This window comes from Lissotriton vulgaris, chromosome 1_1 (genome assembly GCF_964263255.1).
Source record: "Lissotriton vulgaris chromosome 1_1, aLisVul1.2, whole genome shotgun sequence".
In the NCBI taxonomy this organism is placed as follows: domain Eukaryota; kingdom Metazoa; phylum Chordata; class Amphibia; order Caudata; family Salamandridae; genus Lissotriton; species Lissotriton vulgaris.
The window spans coordinates 244517400-244535079 of NC_141685.1; the positions used below are offsets into that span (position 1 = coordinate 244517400).

Genomic DNA, 17680 nt, shown 5'->3' on the forward strand with positions numbered 1-17680 from the left:
CAACTACAAACAGCAGATTCAAAATAGTATGAGGGGACACCCGGATTTGAACCAGGGACCTCTTGATCTGCAGTCAAATGCTCTACCACTGAGCTAAATCCCTAGCTGTCAGCCAAGATCAGAATGACAATATATCAGTACATCATGAAAGAGTGAGAGGATCATGCTAAGTTGTGCCGGAAAGTACAACCTTGAAACTGTGGAACTGTAGAAGTAGTTCTTAATATTATTTATTAAAGGAAAAATGGATCATTAAAAAAAATATATGTATTTGTTTGATTGGTATTTTATTTGAATAGGCAGTGGTACATAGGACCAATGCCTGCACTTAAAATGTTTGTTTTGAAACATTCTCAAAGGGGAAGAGGTTTTTACGGGATACCTTATTGTTTCATGTTTGGTTACCACAATCACTCAGATGGTGATGAAGTATGATTGTTTTGGGTCACATTACGGTGGAAAAACATTTCTACATACCACTGCAATTCGGTATTTGGAAGGTACACCCAAACACCCCTTTCACGGACCTTCGATTTAAAACATCAGAAAAAGCCACTTTGTGCTTGCAAATGGCCTGATTCTTCAGGCCAGCCTTCTTGCAACTGCAACAATGGTTCGTACATCTTGCACATAGGCAGAGCATTTAAGGAGAAATTAAATAGTTCCTACGTTGCACAAAAATGAAGTGCTTCAAGCAAGCACATACTTTGGATGCACAGGGAAAAGGTGGAATATATGTAAGACTGAGGACACAGGTGAAATGAGAAATAGACTGACTGCATCGCTGCACAGTATTCTAAGCCATTTTTTTTAGTGCAATTCAAGAAAGCACCAAACAGTATAACAAAAATGTCAATTTATTTCATAGTCCATTCCCTTTCTTTAGTGCTGTAAAAGGAAGAGCCAAATTCCAAAATAGATCAATGACCTTTCAGAAAGTTCCCAAATGGAACACCAAGCCGAGTGTTAAAACTGCATTTACTCACAGGTTTTGAGCAGCAAACTCTGTAATGATATTAAAGTGCAATATCCAAGGGAACACTGACTCTGTCAAAGATGATCCAAAAGGAATTGATGAAAAGTCCCAACTACAAACAACAGAATCAAAATAGTCTGAGGGGACACCCGGATTTGAACCAGGGACCTCTTGATCTGCAGTCAAATGCTCTACCACTGAGCTATATCCCCAGCTTTTCAGTAAAATCAGAATGACATAATATCAGTACATCATGAAAGAGTGAGAGGATCATGCTAAGTTGTGCCGGAAAGTACAGGCTTGAAACTGTGGAACAGGAGAAGTAGTCCTTAATATTATTTATTAAAGTAAAACTGGATCATTTAAAAAAACAGATTCATTTGTTTCATTGCTATTTTATTTGAATAGGCAGTGGTACATAAGACCAATGCCTCTACATACAATGATTGTTTTGAAACATTCTTAAAGGGGAAGAGGTTTTTACGTGACACATTATCATTTGATGATTGGTTACCACAATCACCGAGATGGTGGTAAAGTATGATTGTTTTTGGCCAAATTACGGAGGAAAAACATTTCTACATACCACTACAATTCGGTATTTGGAAGGAACACCCAAACACCCCTTTCAAGTACCTTCGATTTAATACATCAAAAAAAGGCACTTTGTGCTTGCAACTGGCCTGATTCTTCAGACCAGCCTTCTTGCAACTGCAACGAGGGTTTGAACATCTTGCACGTAGGCAGAGCTTTCAAGGAGGAATTAAATAGTTCCTACGTTGCACAAAAATGAAGTGCTTCAAACAAGCACATACTTTTAATGCACAGGGAAAAGCTGGAATATATGTAAGACTGAGGACACAGGTGAAATGAGAAATAGACTGACTGCATCGCTGCACAGTATTCTAAGCCATTTCTTTAGTGCGATTCAAGAGAGCACCAAACAGTATAACAAATTTGTCAATTTGTTTCATAGTCCATTCCCTTTCTTTAGTGCTGTAAAAGGAAGAGCCAAATTCCAAAATAGATCAATGATCTTTCAGATATTTCCCAAAGGGAATACCAAGCCGAGTGTTAAAACTCCATTTACTCACAGGTTTTGAGCAGCAAACTATGTAATGCTATTAAAGTGCAAAATCCAAGGGAACACTGACTCTGTCAAAGATGATCCAAAAGGAATTGATGAAAAGTCCCAACTACAAACAACAGAATCAAAATAGTCTGAGGGGACACCCGGATTTGAACCAGGGACCTCTTGATCTGCAGTCAAATGCTCTACCACTGAGCTATATCCCCAGCTTTTCAGTGAAATCAGAATGACATAATATCAGTACATCATGAAAGAGTGAGAGGATCATGCTAAGTTGTGCCGGAAAGTACAGGCTTGAAACTGTGGAACAGGAGAAGAAGTAGCTAATATTATTTATTAAAGGAAATCTGTATCATTTAAAAAACGGATTAATTTGTTTCATTGCTATTTTATTTGAATAGGCAGTGGTACATAGGACCAATGCCTCTACATACAATGATTGTTTTGAAACATTCTTAAAGGGGAAGAGGTTTTTACGTGACACATTATCATTTGATGATTGGTTATCACAATCACCGAGATGGTGGTGAAGTATGATTGTTTTTTGGCCAAATTACGATGGAAAAACATTTCTACATACCACTACAATTCGGTATTTGGAAGGAACACCCAAACACCCCTTTCAAGTACCTTCGATTTAATACATCAAAAAAAGCCACTTTGTGCTTGCAACTGGCCTGATTCTTCAGACCAGCCTTCTTGCAACTGCAACGAGGGTTTGTACATCTTGCACGTAGGCAGAGCTTTCAAGGAGAAATTAAATAGTTCCTAAGTTGCACAAAAATGAAGTGCTTCAAACAAACACATACTTTGTATTGACAGAGAAGAGATGGAATATATGTAAGACTGAGGACACAGGTGTAATGAGAAATAGATTGATTGCATAGCTGCCCAGTATTCTAAGCCATTTCTTTAGTGCGATTCAAAAGAGCACCAAACAGTATAACAAATTTGTCAATTGGTTTCATAGTCCATTCCCTTTGTTTAGAGCTGTGAAAGGTAGAGCCGAATTCCAAAATAGATCAATGATGTTTCAGAAATTTCCCATAGGGAATACCATGCCCAGTGTAAAAAATGCAGTTACTCACAAGTTTTAATCAGCAACACTGTAATGTTATTAAAGTGTAACATCCAAGGGAACACTGACTATGTCAAAGATGATCCAAATGGGATTCATGAAAATTCCCAACTACAAACAGCAGATTCAAAATAGTATGAGGGGACACCCGGATTTGAAACAGGGACCTCTTGATCTGCAGTCAAATGCTCTACCACTGAGCTATATCCCCAGCTGTCAGCCAAGATCAGAATGACAATATATCAGTACTGTTTGATTGGTATTTTATTTGAATAGGCAGTGGTACATAGGACCAATGCCTGCACTTAAAATGTTTGTTTTGAAACATTCTCAAAGGGGAAGAGGTTTTTACGGGATACCTTATTGTTTCATGTTTGGTTACCACAATCACTCAGATGGTGATGAAGTATGATTGTTTTGGGTCACATTACGGTGGAAAAACATTTCTACATACCACTACAATTCGGTATTTGGAAGGTACACCCAAACACCCCTTTCACGGACCTTCGATTTAAAACATCAGAAAAAGCTACTTTGTGCTTGCAAATGGCCTGATTCTTCAGGCCAGCCTTCTTGCAACTGCAACAATGGTTCGTACATCTTGCACGTAGGCAGAGCATTTAAGGAGAAATTAAATAGTTCCTACGTTGCACAAAAATGAAGTGCTTCAAACAAGCACATACTTTGGATGCACAGGGAAAAGGTGGAATATATGTAAGACTGAGGACACAGGTGAAATGAGAAATAGACTGACTGCATCGCTGCACAGTATTCTAAGCCATTTCTTTAATGCGATTCAAGAAAGCACCAAACAGTATAACAAATTTGTCAATTTATTTCATAGTCCATTCCCTTTCTTTAGTGCTGTAAAAGGAAGAGCCAAATTCCAAAATAGATCAATGATCAATGATCTTTCAGAAAGTTCCCAAAGGGAACACCAAGCCGAGTGTTAAAACTGCATTTACTCACAGGTTTTGAGCAGCAAACTCTGTAATGATATTAAAGTGCAATATCCAAGGGAACACTGACTCTGTCAAAGATGATCCAAAAGGAATTGATGAAAAGTCCCAACTACAAACAACAGAATCAAAATAGTCTGAGGGGACACCCGGATGTGAACCAGGGACCGCTTGATCTGCAGTCAAATGCTCTACCACTGAGCTATATCCCCAGCTTTTCAGTAAAATCAGAATGACATAATATCAGTACATCATGAAAGTGTGAGAGGATCATGCTAAGTTGTGCCGGAAAGTACAGGCTTGAAACTGTGGAACAGGAGAAGTAGTCCTTAATATTATTTATTAAAGTAAAACTGGCTCATTTAAAAAACAGATTAATTTGTTTCATTGCTATTTTATTTGAATAGGCAGTGGTACATAGGACCAATGCCTCTACATACAATGATTGTTTTGAAACATTCTTAAAGGGGAAGAGGTTTTTACGTGACACATTATCATTTGATGATTGGTTACCACAATCCCCGAGATGGTGGTGAAGTATGATTGTTTTTTGGCCAAATTACAATGGAAAAACATTTCTACATACCACTACAATTCGGTATTTGGAAGGAACACCCAAACACCCCTTTCAAGTACCTTCGATTTAATACATCAAAAAAGCCACTTTGTGCTTGCAACTGGCCTGATTCTTCAGACCAGCCTTCTTGCAACTGCAACGAGGGTTTGTACATCTTGCACGTAGGCAGAGCTTTCAAGGAGAAATTAAATAGTTCCTAAGTTGCACAAAAATGAAGTGCTTCAAACAAACACATACTTTGTATGGACAGAGAAGAGATGGAATATATGTAAGACTGAGGACACAGGTGTAATGAGAAATAGATTGATTGCATAGCTGCCCAGTATTCTAAGCCATTTCTTTAGTGCGATTCAAGAGAGCACCAAACAGTATAACAAATTTGTCAATTGGTTTCATAGTCCATTCCCTTTGTTTAGAGCTGTGAAAGGTAGAGCCGAATTCCAAAATAGATCAATGATGTTTCAGAAATTTCCCATAGGGAATACCAAGCCCAGTGTAAAAAATGCAGTTACTCACAAGTTTTAATCAGCAACACTGTAATGTTATTAAAGTGTAACATCCAAGGGAACACTGACTATGTCAAAGATGATCCAAATGGGATTCATGAAAATTCCCAACTAAAAACAGCAGATTCAAAATAGTATGAGGGGACACCCGGATTTGAACCAGGGACCTCTTGATCTGCAGTCAAATGCTCTACCACTGAGCTATATCGCCAGCTGTGAGCCAAGATCAGAATGACAATATATCAGTACATCATGAAAGAGTGAGAGGATCATGCTAAGTTGTGCCAGAAAGTACAACCTTGAAACTGTAGAACTGTAGAAGTAGTTCTTAATATTATTTATTAAAGGAAAAATGGATCATTAAAAAAAATATATGTATTTGTTTGATTGGTATTTTATTTGAATAGGCAGTGGTACATAGGACCAATGCCTGCACTTAAAATGTTTGTTTTGAAACATTCTCAAAGGGGAAGAGGTTTTTACGGGATACCTTATTGTTTCATGTTTGGTTACCACAATCACTCAGATGGTGATGAAGTATGATTGTTTTGGGTCACATTACGGTGGAAAAACATTTCTACATACCACTACAATTCGGTATTTGGAAGGTACACCCAAACACCCCTTTCACGGACCTTCGATTTAAAACATCAGAAAAGGCCACTTTGTGCTTGCAAATGGCCTGATTCTTGAGGCCAGCCTTCTTGCAACTGCAACAATGGTTCGTACATCTTGCACGTAGGCAGAGCATTTAAGGAGAAATTAAATAGTTCCTACGTTGCACAAAAATGAAGTGCTTCAAACAAGCACATACTTTGGATGCACAGGGAAAAGGTGGAATATATGTAAGACTGAGGACACAGGTGAAATGAGAAATAGACTGACTGTATCGCTGCACAGTATTCTAAGCCATTTCTTTAGTGCGATTCAAGAAAGCACCAAACAGTATAACAAATTTGTCAATTTATTTCATAGGCCATTCCCTTTCTTTAGTGCTGTAAAAGGAAGAGCCAAATTCCAAAATAGATCAATGATCTTTCAGAAAGTTCCCAAAGGGAACACCAAGCCGAGTGTTAAAACTGCATTTACTCACAGGTTTTGAGCAGCAAACTCTGTAATGATATTAAAGTGCAATATCCAAGGGAACACTGACTCTGTCAAAGATGATCCAAAAGGAATTGATGAAAAGTCCCAACTACAAACAACAGAATCAAAATAGTCTGAGGGGACACCCGGATGTGAACCAGGGACCACTTGATCTGCAGTCAAATGCTCTACCACTGAGCTATATCCCCAGCTTTTCAGTAAAATCAGAATGACATAATATCAGTACATCATGAAAGAGTGAGAGGATCATGCTAAGTTGTGCCGGAAAGTACAGGCTTGAAACTGTGGAACAGGAGAAGTAGTCCTTAATATTATTTATTAAAGTAAAACTGGCTCATTTAAAAAACAGATTAATTTGTTTCATTGCTAATTTATTTGAATAGGCAGTGGTACATAAGACCAATGCCTCTACATACAATGATTGTTTTGAAACATTCTTAAAGGGGAAGAGGTTTTTACGTGACACATTATCATTTGATGATTGGTTACCACAATCACCGAGATGGTGGTGAAGTATGATTGTTTTTTGGCCAAATTACGGAGGAAAAACATATCTACATACCCCTACAATTCGGTATTTGGAAGGAACACCCAAACACCCCTTTCAAGTACCTTCGATTTAATACATCAAAAAAAGCCACTTTGTGCTTGCAACTGGCCTGATTCTTCAGACCAGCCTTCTTGCAACTGCAACGAGGGTTTGAACATCTTGCACGTAGGCAGAGCTTTCAAGGAGAAATTAAATAGTTCCTACGTTGCACAAAAATGAAGTGCTTCAAACAAGCACATACTTTTAATGCACAGGGAAAAGCTGGAATATATGTAAGACTGAGGACACAGGTGAAATGAGAAATAGACTGACTGCATCGCTGCACAGTATTCTAAGCCATTTCTTTAGTGCGATTCAAGAGAGCACCAAACAGTATAACAAATTTGTCAATTTGTTTCATAGTCCATTCCTTTTCTTTAGTGCTGTAAAAGGAAGAGCCAAATTCCAAAATAGATCAATGATCTTTCAGAAATTTCCCAAAGGGAATACCAAGCCGAGTGTTAAAACTCCATTTACTCACAGGTTTTGAGCAGCAAACTATGTAATGCTATTAAAGTGCAATATCCAAGAGAACACTGACTCTGTCAAAGATGATCCAAAAGGAATTGATGAAAAGTCCCAACTACAAACAACAGAATCAATATAGTCTGAGGGGACACACGGATTTGAACCAGGGACCTCTTGATCTGCAGTCAAATGCTCTACCACTGAGCTATATCCCCAGCTTTTCAGTAAAATCAGAATGACATAATATCAGTACATCATGAAAGAGTGAGAGGATCATGCTAAGTTGTGCCGGAAAGTACAGGCTTGAAACTGTGGAACAGGAGAAGTAGTAGTTAATATTATTTATTAAAGGAAATCTGTATCATTTAAAAAACGGATTCATTTGTTTCATTGCTATTTTATTTGAATAGGCAGTGGTACATAGGACCAATGCCTCTACATACAATGATTGTTTTGAAACATTCTTAAAGGGGAAGAGGTTTTTACATGACACATTATCATTTGATGATTGGTTACCACAATCACCGAGATGGTGGTAAAGTATGATTTTTTTGGGGCCAAATTACGATGGAAAAACATTTCTACATACCACTACAATTCGGTATTTGGAAGGAACACCCAAACACCACTTTCAAGTACCTTCGATTTAATACATCAAAAAAGCCACTTTGTGCTTGCAACTGGCCTGATTCTTCAGACCAGCCTTCTTGCAACTGCAACGAGGGTTTGTACATCTTGCACGTAGGCAGAGCTTTCAAGGAGAAATTAAATAGTTCCTAAGTTGCACAAAAATGAAGTGCTTCAAACAAACACATACTTTGTATGGACAGAGAAGAGATGGAATATATGTAAGACTGAGGACACAGGTGTAATGAGAAATAGATTGATTGCATAGCTGCCCAGTATTCTAATCCATTTCTTTAGTGCGATTCAAGAGAGCACCAAACAGTATAACAAATTTGTCAATTGGTTTCATAGTCCATTCCCTTTGTTTAGAGCTGTGAAATGTAGAGCCGAATTCCAAAATAGATCAATGATGTTTCAGAAATTTCCCATAGGGAATACCAAGCCCAGTGTAAAAAATGCAGTTACTCACAAGTTTTATTCAGCAACACTGTAATGGTATTAAAGTGTAACATCCAAGGGAACACTGACTCTGTCAAAGATGATCCAAACGGGATTCATGAAAATTCCCAACAACAAACAGCAGATTCAAAATAGTATGAGGGGACACCAGGATTTGAACCAGGGACCTCTTGATCTGCAGTCAAATGCTCTACCACTGAGCTACATCTCCAGCTGTCAACCAAGATCAGAATGACAATATATCAGTACATCATGAAAGAGTAGGAGGATCATGCTAAGTTGTGCCGGAAAGTACAACCTTGAAACTGTGGAACTGTAGAAGTAGTTCTTAATATTATTTATTAAAGGAAAAATGGATCATTAAAAAAAATATATGTATTTGTTTGATTGGTATTTTATTTGAATAGGCAGTGGTACATAGGACCAATGCCTGCACTTAAAATGTTTGTTTTGAAACATTCTCAAAGGGGAAGAGGTTTTTACGGGATACCTTATTGTTTCATGTTTGGTTACCACAATCACTCAGATGGTGATGAAGTATGATTGTTTTGGGCCACATTACGGTGGAAAAACATTTCTACATACCACTACAATTCGGTATTTGGAAGGTACACCCAAACACCCCTTTCACGGACCTTCGATTTAAAACATCAGAAAAAGCCACTTTGTGCTTGCAAACGGCCTGATTCTTCAGGCCAGCCTTCTTGCAACTGCAACAATGGTTCGTACATCTTGCACGTAGGCAGAGCATTTAAGGAGAAATTAAATAGTTCCTACGTTGCACAAAAATGAAGTGCTTCAAACAAGCACATACTTTGGATGCACAGGGAAAAGGTGGAATATATGTAAGACTGAGGACACAGGTGAAATGAGAAATAGACTGACTGCATCGCTGCACAGTATTCTAAGCCATTTCTTTAGTGCGATTCAAGAAAGCACCAAACAGTATAACAAATTTGTCAATATATTTCATAGTCCATTCCCTTTCTTTAGTGCTGTAAAAGGAAGAGCCAAATTCCAAAATAGATCAATGATCTTTCAGAAAGTTCCCAAATGGAACACCAAGCCGAGTGTTAAAACTGCATTTACTCACAGGTTTTGAGCAGCAAACTCTGTAATGATATTAAAGTGCAATATCCAAGGGAACACTGACTCTGTAAAAGATGATCCAAAAGGAATTGATGAAAAGTCCCAACTACAAACAACAGAATCAAAATAGTCTGAGGGGACACCCGGATTTGAACCAGGGACCTCTTGATCTGCAGTCAAATGCTCTACCACTGAGCTATACCCCCAGCTTTTCAGTAAAATCAGAATGACATAATATCAGTACATCATGAAAGAGTGAGAGGATCATGCTAAGTTGTGCCGGAAAGTACAGGCTTGAAACTGTGGAACAGGAGAAGTAGTAGTTAATATTATTTATTAAAGTAAAACTGGATCATTTAAAAGACGGATTAATTTGTTTCATTGCTATTTTATTTGAATAGGCAGTGGTACATAAGACCAATGCCTCTACATACAATGATTGTTTTGAAACATTCTTAAAGGGGAAGAGGTTTTTACGTGACACATTATCATTTGATGATTGGTTACCACAATCACCGAGATGGTGGTAAAATATGATTGTTTTTTGGCCAAATTACGGAGGAAAAACATTTCTACATACCACTACAATTCGGTATTTGGAAGGAACACCCAAACACCCCTTTCAAGTACCTTCGATTTAATACATCAAAAAAAGGCACTTTGTGCTTGCAACTGGCCTGATTCTTCAGACCAGCCTTCTTGCAACTGCAACGAGGGTTTGAACATCTTGCACGTAGGCAGAGCTTTCAAGGAGAAATTAAATAGTTCCTACGTTGCACAAAAATGAAGTGCTTCAAACAAGCACATACTTTTAATGCACAGGGAAAAGCTGGAATATATGTAAGACTGAGGACACAGATGAAATGAGAAATAGACTGACTGCATCGCTGCACAGTATTCTAAGCCATTTCTTTAGTGCGATTCAAGAGAGCACCAAACAGTATAACAAATTTGTCAATTTGTTTCATAGTCCATTCCCTTTCTTTAGTGCTGTAAAAGGAAGAGCCAAATTCCAAAATAGATCAATGATCTTTCAGATATTTCCCAAAGGGAATACCAAGCCGAGTGTTAAAACTCCATTTACTCACAGGTTTTGAGCAGCAAACTATGTAATGCTATTAAAGTGCAAAATCCAAGGGAACACTGACTCTGTCAAAGATGATCCAAAAGGAATTGATGAAAAGTCCCAACTACAAACAACAGAATCAAAATAGTCTGAGGGGACACCCGGATTTGAACCAGGGACCTCTTGATCTGCAGTCAAATGCTCTACCACTGAGCTATATCCCCAGCTTTTCAGTGAAATCAGAATGACATAATATCAGTACATCATGAAAGAGTGAGAGGATCATGCTAAGTTGTGCCGGAAAGTACAGGCTTGAAACTGTGGAACAGGAGAAGAAGTAGCTAATATTATTTATTAAAGGAAATCTGTATCATTTAAAAAACGGATTAATTTGTTTCATTGCTATTTTATTTGAATAGGCAGTGGTACATAGGACCAATGCCTCTACATACAATGATTGTTTTGAAACATTCTTAAAGGGGAAGAGGTTTTTACGTGACACATTATCATTTGATGATTGGTTATCACAATCACCGAGATGGTGGTGAAGTATGATTGTTTTTTGGCCAAATTACGATGGAAAAACATTTCTACATACCACTACAATTCGGTATTTGGAAGGAACACCCAAACACCCCTTTCAAGTACCTTCGATTTAATACATCAAAAAAAGCCACTTTGTGCTTGCAACTGGCCTGATTCTTCAGACCAGCCTTCTTGCAACTGCAACGAGGGTTTGTACATCTTGCACGTAGGCAGAGCTTTCAAGGAGAAATTAAATAGTTCCTAAGTTGCACAAAAATGAAGTGCTTCAAACAAACACATACTTTGTATTGACAGAGAAGAGATGGAATATATGTAAGACTGAGGACACAGGTGTAATGAGAAATAGATTGATTGCATAGCTGCCCAGTATTCTAAGCCATTTCTTTAGTGCGATTCAAGAGAGCACCAAACAGTATAACAAATTTGTCAATTGGTTTCATAGTCCATTCCCTTTGTTTAGAGCTGTGAAAGGTAGAGCCGAATTCCAAAATAGATCAATGATGTTTCAGAAATTTCCCATAGGGAATACCATGCCCAGTGTAAAAATGCAGTTACTCACAAGTTTTAATCAGCAACACTGTAATGTTATTAAAGTGTAACATCCAAGGGAACACTGACTATGTCAAAGATGATCCAAATGGGATTCATGAAAATTCCCAACTACAAACAGCAGATTCAAAATAGTATGAGGGGACACCCGGATTTGAAACAGGGACCTCTTGATCTGCAGTCAAATGCTCTACCACTGAGCTATATCCCCAGCTGTCAGCCAAGATCAGAATGACAATATATCAGTACTGTTTGATTGGTATTTTATTTGAATAGGCAGTGGTACATAGGACCAATGCCTGCACTTAAAATGTTTGTTTTGAAACATTCTCAAAGGGGAAGAGGTTTTTACGGGATACCTTATTGTTTCATGTTTGGTTACCACAATCACTCAGATGGTGATGAAGTATGATTGTTTTGGGTCACATTACGGTGGAAAAACATTTCTACATACCACTACAATTCGGTATTTGGAAGGTACACCCAAACACCCCTTTCACGGACCTTCGATTTAAAACATCAGAAAAAGCTACTTTGTGCTTGCAAATGGCCTGATTCTTCAGGCCAGCCTTCTTGCAACTGCAACAATGGTTCGTACATCTTGCACGTAGGCAGAGCATTTAAGGAGAAATTAAATAGTTCCTACGTTGCACAAAAATGAAGTGCTTCAAACAAGCACATACTTTGGATGCACAGGGAAAAGGTGGAATATATGTAAGACTGAGGACACAGGTGAAATGAGAAATAGACTGACTGCATCGCTGCACAGTATTCTAAGCCATTTCTTTAATGCGATTCAAGAAAGCACCAAACAGTATAACAAATTTGTCAATTTATTTCATAGTCCATTCCCTTTCTTTAGTGCTGTAAAAGGAAGAGCCAAATTCCAAAATAGATCAATGATCAATGATCTTTCAGAAAGTTCCCAAAGGGAACACCAAGCCGAGTGTTAAAACTGCATTTACTCACAGGTTTTGAGCAGCAAACTCTGTAATGACATTAAAGTGCAATATCCAAGGGAACACTGACTCTGTCAAAGATGATCCAAAAGGAATTGATGAAAAGTCCCAACTACAAACAACAGAATCAAAATAGTCTGAGGGGACACCCGGATGTGAACCAGGGACCGCTTGAGCTGCAGTCAAATGCTCTACCACTGAGCTATATCCCCAGCTTTTCAGTAAAATCAGAATGACATAATATCAGTACATCATGAAAGTGTGAGAGGATCATGCTAAGTTGTGCCGGAAAGTACAGGCTTGAAACTGTGGAACAGGAGAAGTAGTCCTTAATATTATTTATTAAAGTAAAACTGGCTCATTTAAAAAATAGATTAATTTGTTTCATTGCTATTTTATTTGAATAGGCAGTGGTACATAGGACCAATGCCTCTACATACAATGATTGTTTTGAAACATTCTTAAAGGGGAAGAGGTTTTTACGTGACACATTATCATTTGATGATTGGTTACCACAATCCCCGAGATGGTGGTGAAGTATGATTGTTTTTTGGCCAAATTACGATGGAAAAACATTTCTACATACCACTACAATTCGGTATTTGGAAGGAACACCCAAACACCCCTTTCAAGTACCTTCGATTTAATACATCAAAAAAGCCACTTTGTGCTTGCAACTGGCCTGATTCTTCAGACCAGCCTTCTTGCAACTGCAACGAGGGTTTGTACATCTTGCACGTAGGCAGAGCTTTCAAGGAGAAATTAAATAGTTCCTAAGTTGCACAAAAATGAAGTGCTTCAAACAAACACATACTTTGTATGGACAGAGAAGAGATGGAATATATGTAAGACTGAGGACACAGGTGTAATGAGAAATAGATTGATTGCATAGCTGCCCAGTATTCTAAGCCATTTCTTTAGTGCGATTCAAGAGAGCACCAAACAGTATAACAAATTTGTCAATTGGTTTCATAGTCCATTCCCTTTTTTTAGAGCTGTGAAAGGTAGAGCCGAATTCCAAAATAGATCAATGATGTTTCAGAAATTTCCCATAGGGAATACCAAGCCCAGTGTAAAAAATGCAGTTACTCACAAGTTTTAATCAGCAACACTGTAATGTTATTAAAGTGTAACATCCAAGGGAACACTGACTATGTCAAAGATGATCCAAATGGGATTCATGAAAATTCCCAACTAAAAACAGCAGATTCAAAATAGTATGAGGGGACACCCGGATTTGAACCAGGGACCTCTTGATCTGCAGTCAAATGCTCTACCACTGAGCTATATCGCCAGCTGTCAGCCAAGATCAGAATGACAATATATCAGTACATCATGAAAGAGTGAGAGGATCATGCTAAGTTGTGCCAGAAAGTACAACCTTGAAACTGTAGAACTGTAGAAGTAGTTCTTAATATTATTTATTAAAGGAAAAATGGATCATTAAAAAAAATATATGTATTTGTTTGATTGGTATTTTATTTGAATAGGCAGTGGTACATAGGACCAATGCCTGCACTTAAAATGTTTGTTTTGAAACATTCTCAAAGGGGAAGAGGTTTTTACGGGATACCTTATTGTTTCATGTTTGGTTACCACAATCACTCAGATGGTGATGAAGTATGATTGTTTTGGGTCACATTACGGTGGAAAAACATTTCGACATACCACTAAAATTCGGTATTTGGAAGGTACACCCAAACACCCCTTTCACGGACCTTCGATTTAAAACATCAGAAAAGGCCACTTTGTGCTTGCAAATGGCCTGATTCTTGAGGCCAGCCTTCTTGCAACTGCAACAATGGTTCGTACATCTTGCACGTAGGCAGAGCATTTAAGGAGAAATTAAATAGTTCCTACGTTGCACAAAAATGAAGTGCTTCAAACAAGCACATACTTTGGATGCACAGGGAAAAGGTGGAATATATGTAAGACTGAGGACACAGGTGAAATGAGAAATAGACTGACTGTATCGCTGCACAGTATTCTAAGCCATTTCTTTAGTGCGATTCAAGAAAGCACCAAACAGTATAACAAATTTGTCAATTTATTTCATAGGCCATTCCCTTTCTTTAGTGCTGTAAAAGGAAGAGCCAAATTCCAAAATAGATCAATGATCTTTCAGAAAGTTCCCAAAGGGAACACCAAGCCGAGTGTTAAAACTGCATTTACTCACAGGTTTTGAGCAGCAAACTCTGTAATGATATTAAAGTGCAATATCCAAGGGAACACTGACTCTGTCAAAGATGATCCAAAAGGAATTGATGAAAAGTCCCAACTACAAACAACAGAATCAAAATAGTCTGAGGGGACACCCGGATGTGAACCAGGGACCACTTGATCTGGAGTCAAATGCTCTACCACTGAGCTATATCCCCAGCTTTTCAGTAAAATCAGAATGACATAATATCAGTACATCATGAAAGAGTGAGAGGATCATGCTAAGTTGTGCCGGAAAGTACAGGCTTGAAACTGTGGAACAGGAGAAGTAGTCCTTAATATTATTTATTAAAGTAAAACTGGCTCATTTAAAAAACAGATTAATTTGTTTCATTGCTAATTTATTTGAATAGGCAGTGGTACATAAGACCAATGCCTCTACATACAATGATTGTTTTGAAACATTCTTAAAGGGGAAGAGGTTTTTACGTGACACATTATCATTTGATGATTGGTTACCACAATCACCAAGATGGTGGTGAAGTATGATTGTTTTTTGGCCAAATTACGATGGAAAAACATTTCTACATACCACTACAATTCGGTATTTGGAAGGAACACCCAAACACCCCTTTCAAGTACCTTCGATTTAATACATCAAAAAAAGCCACTTTGTGCTTGCAACTGGCCTGATTCTTCAGACCAGCCTTCTTGCAACTGCAACGAGGGTTTGTACATCTTGCACGTAGGCAGAGCTTTCAAGGAGAAATTTAATAGTTCCTAAGTTGCACAAAAATGAAGTGCTTCAAACAAACACATACTTTGTATGGACAGAGAAGAGATGGAATATATGTAAGACTGAGGACACAGGTGTAATGAGAAATAGATTGATTGCATAGCTGCCCAGTATTCTAAGCCATTTCTTTAGTGCGATTCAAGAGAGCACCAAACAGTATAACAAATTTGTCAATTGGTTTCATAGTCCATTCCCTTTGTTTAGAGCTGTGAAAGGTAGAGCCGAATTCCAAAATAGATCAATGATGTTTCAGAAATTTCCCATAGGGAATACCAAGCCCAGTGTAAAAAATGCAGTTACTCACAAGTTTTAATCAGCAACACTGTAATGTTATTAAAGTGTAACATCCAAGGGAACACTGACTATGTCAAAGATGATCCAAATGGGATTCATGAAAATTCCCAACTACAAACAGCAGATTCAAAATAGTATGAGGGGACACCCGGATTTGAACCAGGGACCTCTTGATCTGCAGTCAAATGCTCTACCACTGAGCTATATCCCCAGCTTTTCAGTAAAATCAGAATGACATAATATCAGTACATCATGAAAGAGTGAGAGGATCATGCTAAGTTGTGCCGGAAAGTACAGGCTTGAAACTGTGGAACAGGAGAAGTAGTCCTTAATATTATTCATTAAAGTAAAACTGGATCATTTAAAAAAACAGATTCATTTGTTTCATTGCTATTTTATTTGAATAGGCAGTGGTACATAAGACCAATGCCTCTACATACAATGATTGTTTTGAAACATTCTTAAAGGGGAAGAGGTTTTTACGTGACACATTATCATTTGATGATTGGTTACCACAATCACCGAGATGGTGGTGAAGTATGATTGTTTTTTGGCCAAATTACGGAGGAAAAACATATCTACATACCACTACAATTCGGTATTTGGAAGGAACACCCAAACACCCCTTTCAAGTACCTTCGATTTAATACATCAAAAAAAGCCACTTTGTGCTTGCAACTGGCCTGATTCTTCAGACCAGCCTTCTTGCAACTGCAACGAGGGTTTGAACATCTTGCACGTAGGCAGAGCTTTCAAGGAGAAATTAAATAGTTCCTACGTTGCACAAAAATGAAGTGCTTCAAACAAGCACATACTTTTAATGCACAGGGAAAAGCTGGAATATATGTAAGACTGAGGACACAGGTGAAATGAGAAATAGACTGACTGCATCGCTGCACAGTATTCTAAGCCATTTCTTTAGTGCGATTCAAGAGAGCACCAAACAGTATAACAAATTTGTCAATTTGTTTCATAGTCCATTCCTTTTCTTTAGTGCTGTAAAAGGAAGAGCCAAATTCCAAAATAGATCAATGATCTTTCAGAAATTTCCCAAAGGGAATACCAAGCCGAGTGTTAAAACTCCATTTACTCACAGGTTTTGAGCAGCAAACTATGTAATGCTATTAAAGTGCAATATCCAAGAGAACACTGACTCTGTCAAAGATGATCCAAAAGGAATTGATGAAAAGTCCCAACTACAAACAACAGAATCAAAATAGTCTGAGGGGACACACGGATTTGAAACAGGGACCTCTTGATCTGCAGTCAAATGCTCTACCACTGAGCTATATCCCCAGCTTTTCAGTAAAATCAGAATGACATAATATCAGTACATCATGAAAGAGTGAGAGGATCATGCTAAGTTGTGCCGGAAAGTACAGGCTTGAAACTGTGGAACAGGAGAAGTAGTAGTTAATATTATTTATTAAAGGAAATCTGTATCATTTAAAAAACGGATTCATTTGTTTCATTGCTATTTTATTTGAATAGGCAGTGGTACATAGGACCAATGCCTCTACATACAATGATTGTTTTGAAACATTCTTAAAGGGGAAGAGGTTTTTACATGACACATTATCATTTGATGATTGGTTACCACAATCACCGAGATGGTGGTAAAGTATGATTTTTTTTGGGCCAAATTACGATGGAAAAACATTTCTACATACCACTACAATTCGGTATTTGGAAGGAACACCCAAACACCACTTTCAAGTACCTTCGATTTAATACATCAAAAAAGCCACTTTGTGCTTGCAACTGGCCTGATTCTTCAGACCAGCC

The 17680-nt window shown here is 38.0% G+C and overlaps 17 non-coding genes across 17 annotated transcripts; all 17 read right to left on the reverse strand.

Moving 5' to 3' along the window:
* Positions 1–31: 31 nt before the first annotated feature.
* Positions 32–103, reverse strand: TRNAC-GCA (transfer RNA cysteine (anticodon GCA)). The gene has a single exon. It is a non-coding gene; the product is annotated as a tRNA-Cys (tRNA).
* Positions 104–1116: 1013 nt separating this feature from the next.
* On the reverse strand, positions 1117–1188 carry TRNAC-GCA (transfer RNA cysteine (anticodon GCA)). The gene has a single exon. It is a non-coding gene; the product is annotated as a tRNA-Cys (tRNA).
* Positions 1189–2200: 1012 nt separating this feature from the next.
* Positions 2201–2272, reverse strand: TRNAC-GCA (transfer RNA cysteine (anticodon GCA)). Its single transcript has one exon. It is a non-coding gene; the product is annotated as a tRNA-Cys (tRNA).
* A 1011-nt stretch (positions 2273–3283) lies between these two features.
* Positions 3284–3355, reverse strand: TRNAC-GCA (transfer RNA cysteine (anticodon GCA)). The gene has a single exon. It is a non-coding gene; the product is annotated as a tRNA-Cys (tRNA).
* An 888-nt stretch (positions 3356–4243) lies between these two features.
* TRNAC-GCA (transfer RNA cysteine (anticodon GCA)) lies at positions 4244–4315 on the reverse strand. Its single transcript has one exon. It is a non-coding gene; the product is annotated as a tRNA-Cys (tRNA).
* Positions 4316–5325: 1010 nt separating this feature from the next.
* Positions 5326–5397, reverse strand: TRNAC-GCA (transfer RNA cysteine (anticodon GCA)). Its single transcript has one exon. It is a non-coding gene; the product is annotated as a tRNA-Cys (tRNA).
* A 1012-nt stretch (positions 5398–6409) lies between these two features.
* Positions 6410–6481, reverse strand: TRNAC-GCA (transfer RNA cysteine (anticodon GCA)). The gene has a single exon. It is a non-coding gene; the product is annotated as a tRNA-Cys (tRNA).
* Positions 6482–7493: 1012 nt separating this feature from the next.
* On the reverse strand, positions 7494–7565 carry TRNAC-GCA (transfer RNA cysteine (anticodon GCA)). The gene has a single exon. It is a non-coding gene; the product is annotated as a tRNA-Cys (tRNA).
* Positions 7566–8575: 1010 nt separating this feature from the next.
* On the reverse strand, positions 8576–8647 carry TRNAC-GCA (transfer RNA cysteine (anticodon GCA)). The gene has a single exon. It is a non-coding gene; the product is annotated as a tRNA-Cys (tRNA).
* A 1012-nt stretch (positions 8648–9659) lies between these two features.
* TRNAC-GCA (transfer RNA cysteine (anticodon GCA)) lies at positions 9660–9731 on the reverse strand. Its single transcript has one exon. It is a non-coding gene; the product is annotated as a tRNA-Cys (tRNA).
* Positions 9732–10743: 1012 nt separating this feature from the next.
* On the reverse strand, positions 10744–10815 carry TRNAC-GCA (transfer RNA cysteine (anticodon GCA)). The gene has a single exon. It is a non-coding gene; the product is annotated as a tRNA-Cys (tRNA).
* Positions 10816–11825: 1010 nt separating this feature from the next.
* On the reverse strand, positions 11826–11897 carry TRNAC-GCA (transfer RNA cysteine (anticodon GCA)). Its single transcript has one exon. It is a non-coding gene; the product is annotated as a tRNA-Cys (tRNA).
* Positions 11898–12785: 888 nt separating this feature from the next.
* Positions 12786–12857, reverse strand: TRNAC-GCA (transfer RNA cysteine (anticodon GCA)). The gene has a single exon. It is a non-coding gene; the product is annotated as a tRNA-Cys (tRNA).
* A 1010-nt stretch (positions 12858–13867) lies between these two features.
* On the reverse strand, positions 13868–13939 carry TRNAC-GCA (transfer RNA cysteine (anticodon GCA)). The gene has a single exon. It is a non-coding gene; the product is annotated as a tRNA-Cys (tRNA).
* A 1012-nt stretch (positions 13940–14951) lies between these two features.
* On the reverse strand, positions 14952–15023 carry TRNAW-CCA (transfer RNA tryptophan (anticodon CCA)). Its single transcript has one exon. It is a non-coding gene; the product is annotated as a tRNA-Trp (tRNA).
* Positions 15024–16034: 1011 nt separating this feature from the next.
* On the reverse strand, positions 16035–16106 carry TRNAC-GCA (transfer RNA cysteine (anticodon GCA)). Its single transcript has one exon. It is a non-coding gene; the product is annotated as a tRNA-Cys (tRNA).
* Positions 16107–17119: 1013 nt separating this feature from the next.
* Positions 17120–17191, reverse strand: TRNAC-GCA (transfer RNA cysteine (anticodon GCA)). Its single transcript has one exon. It is a non-coding gene; the product is annotated as a tRNA-Cys (tRNA).
* Positions 17192–17680: the final 489 nt, after the last annotated feature.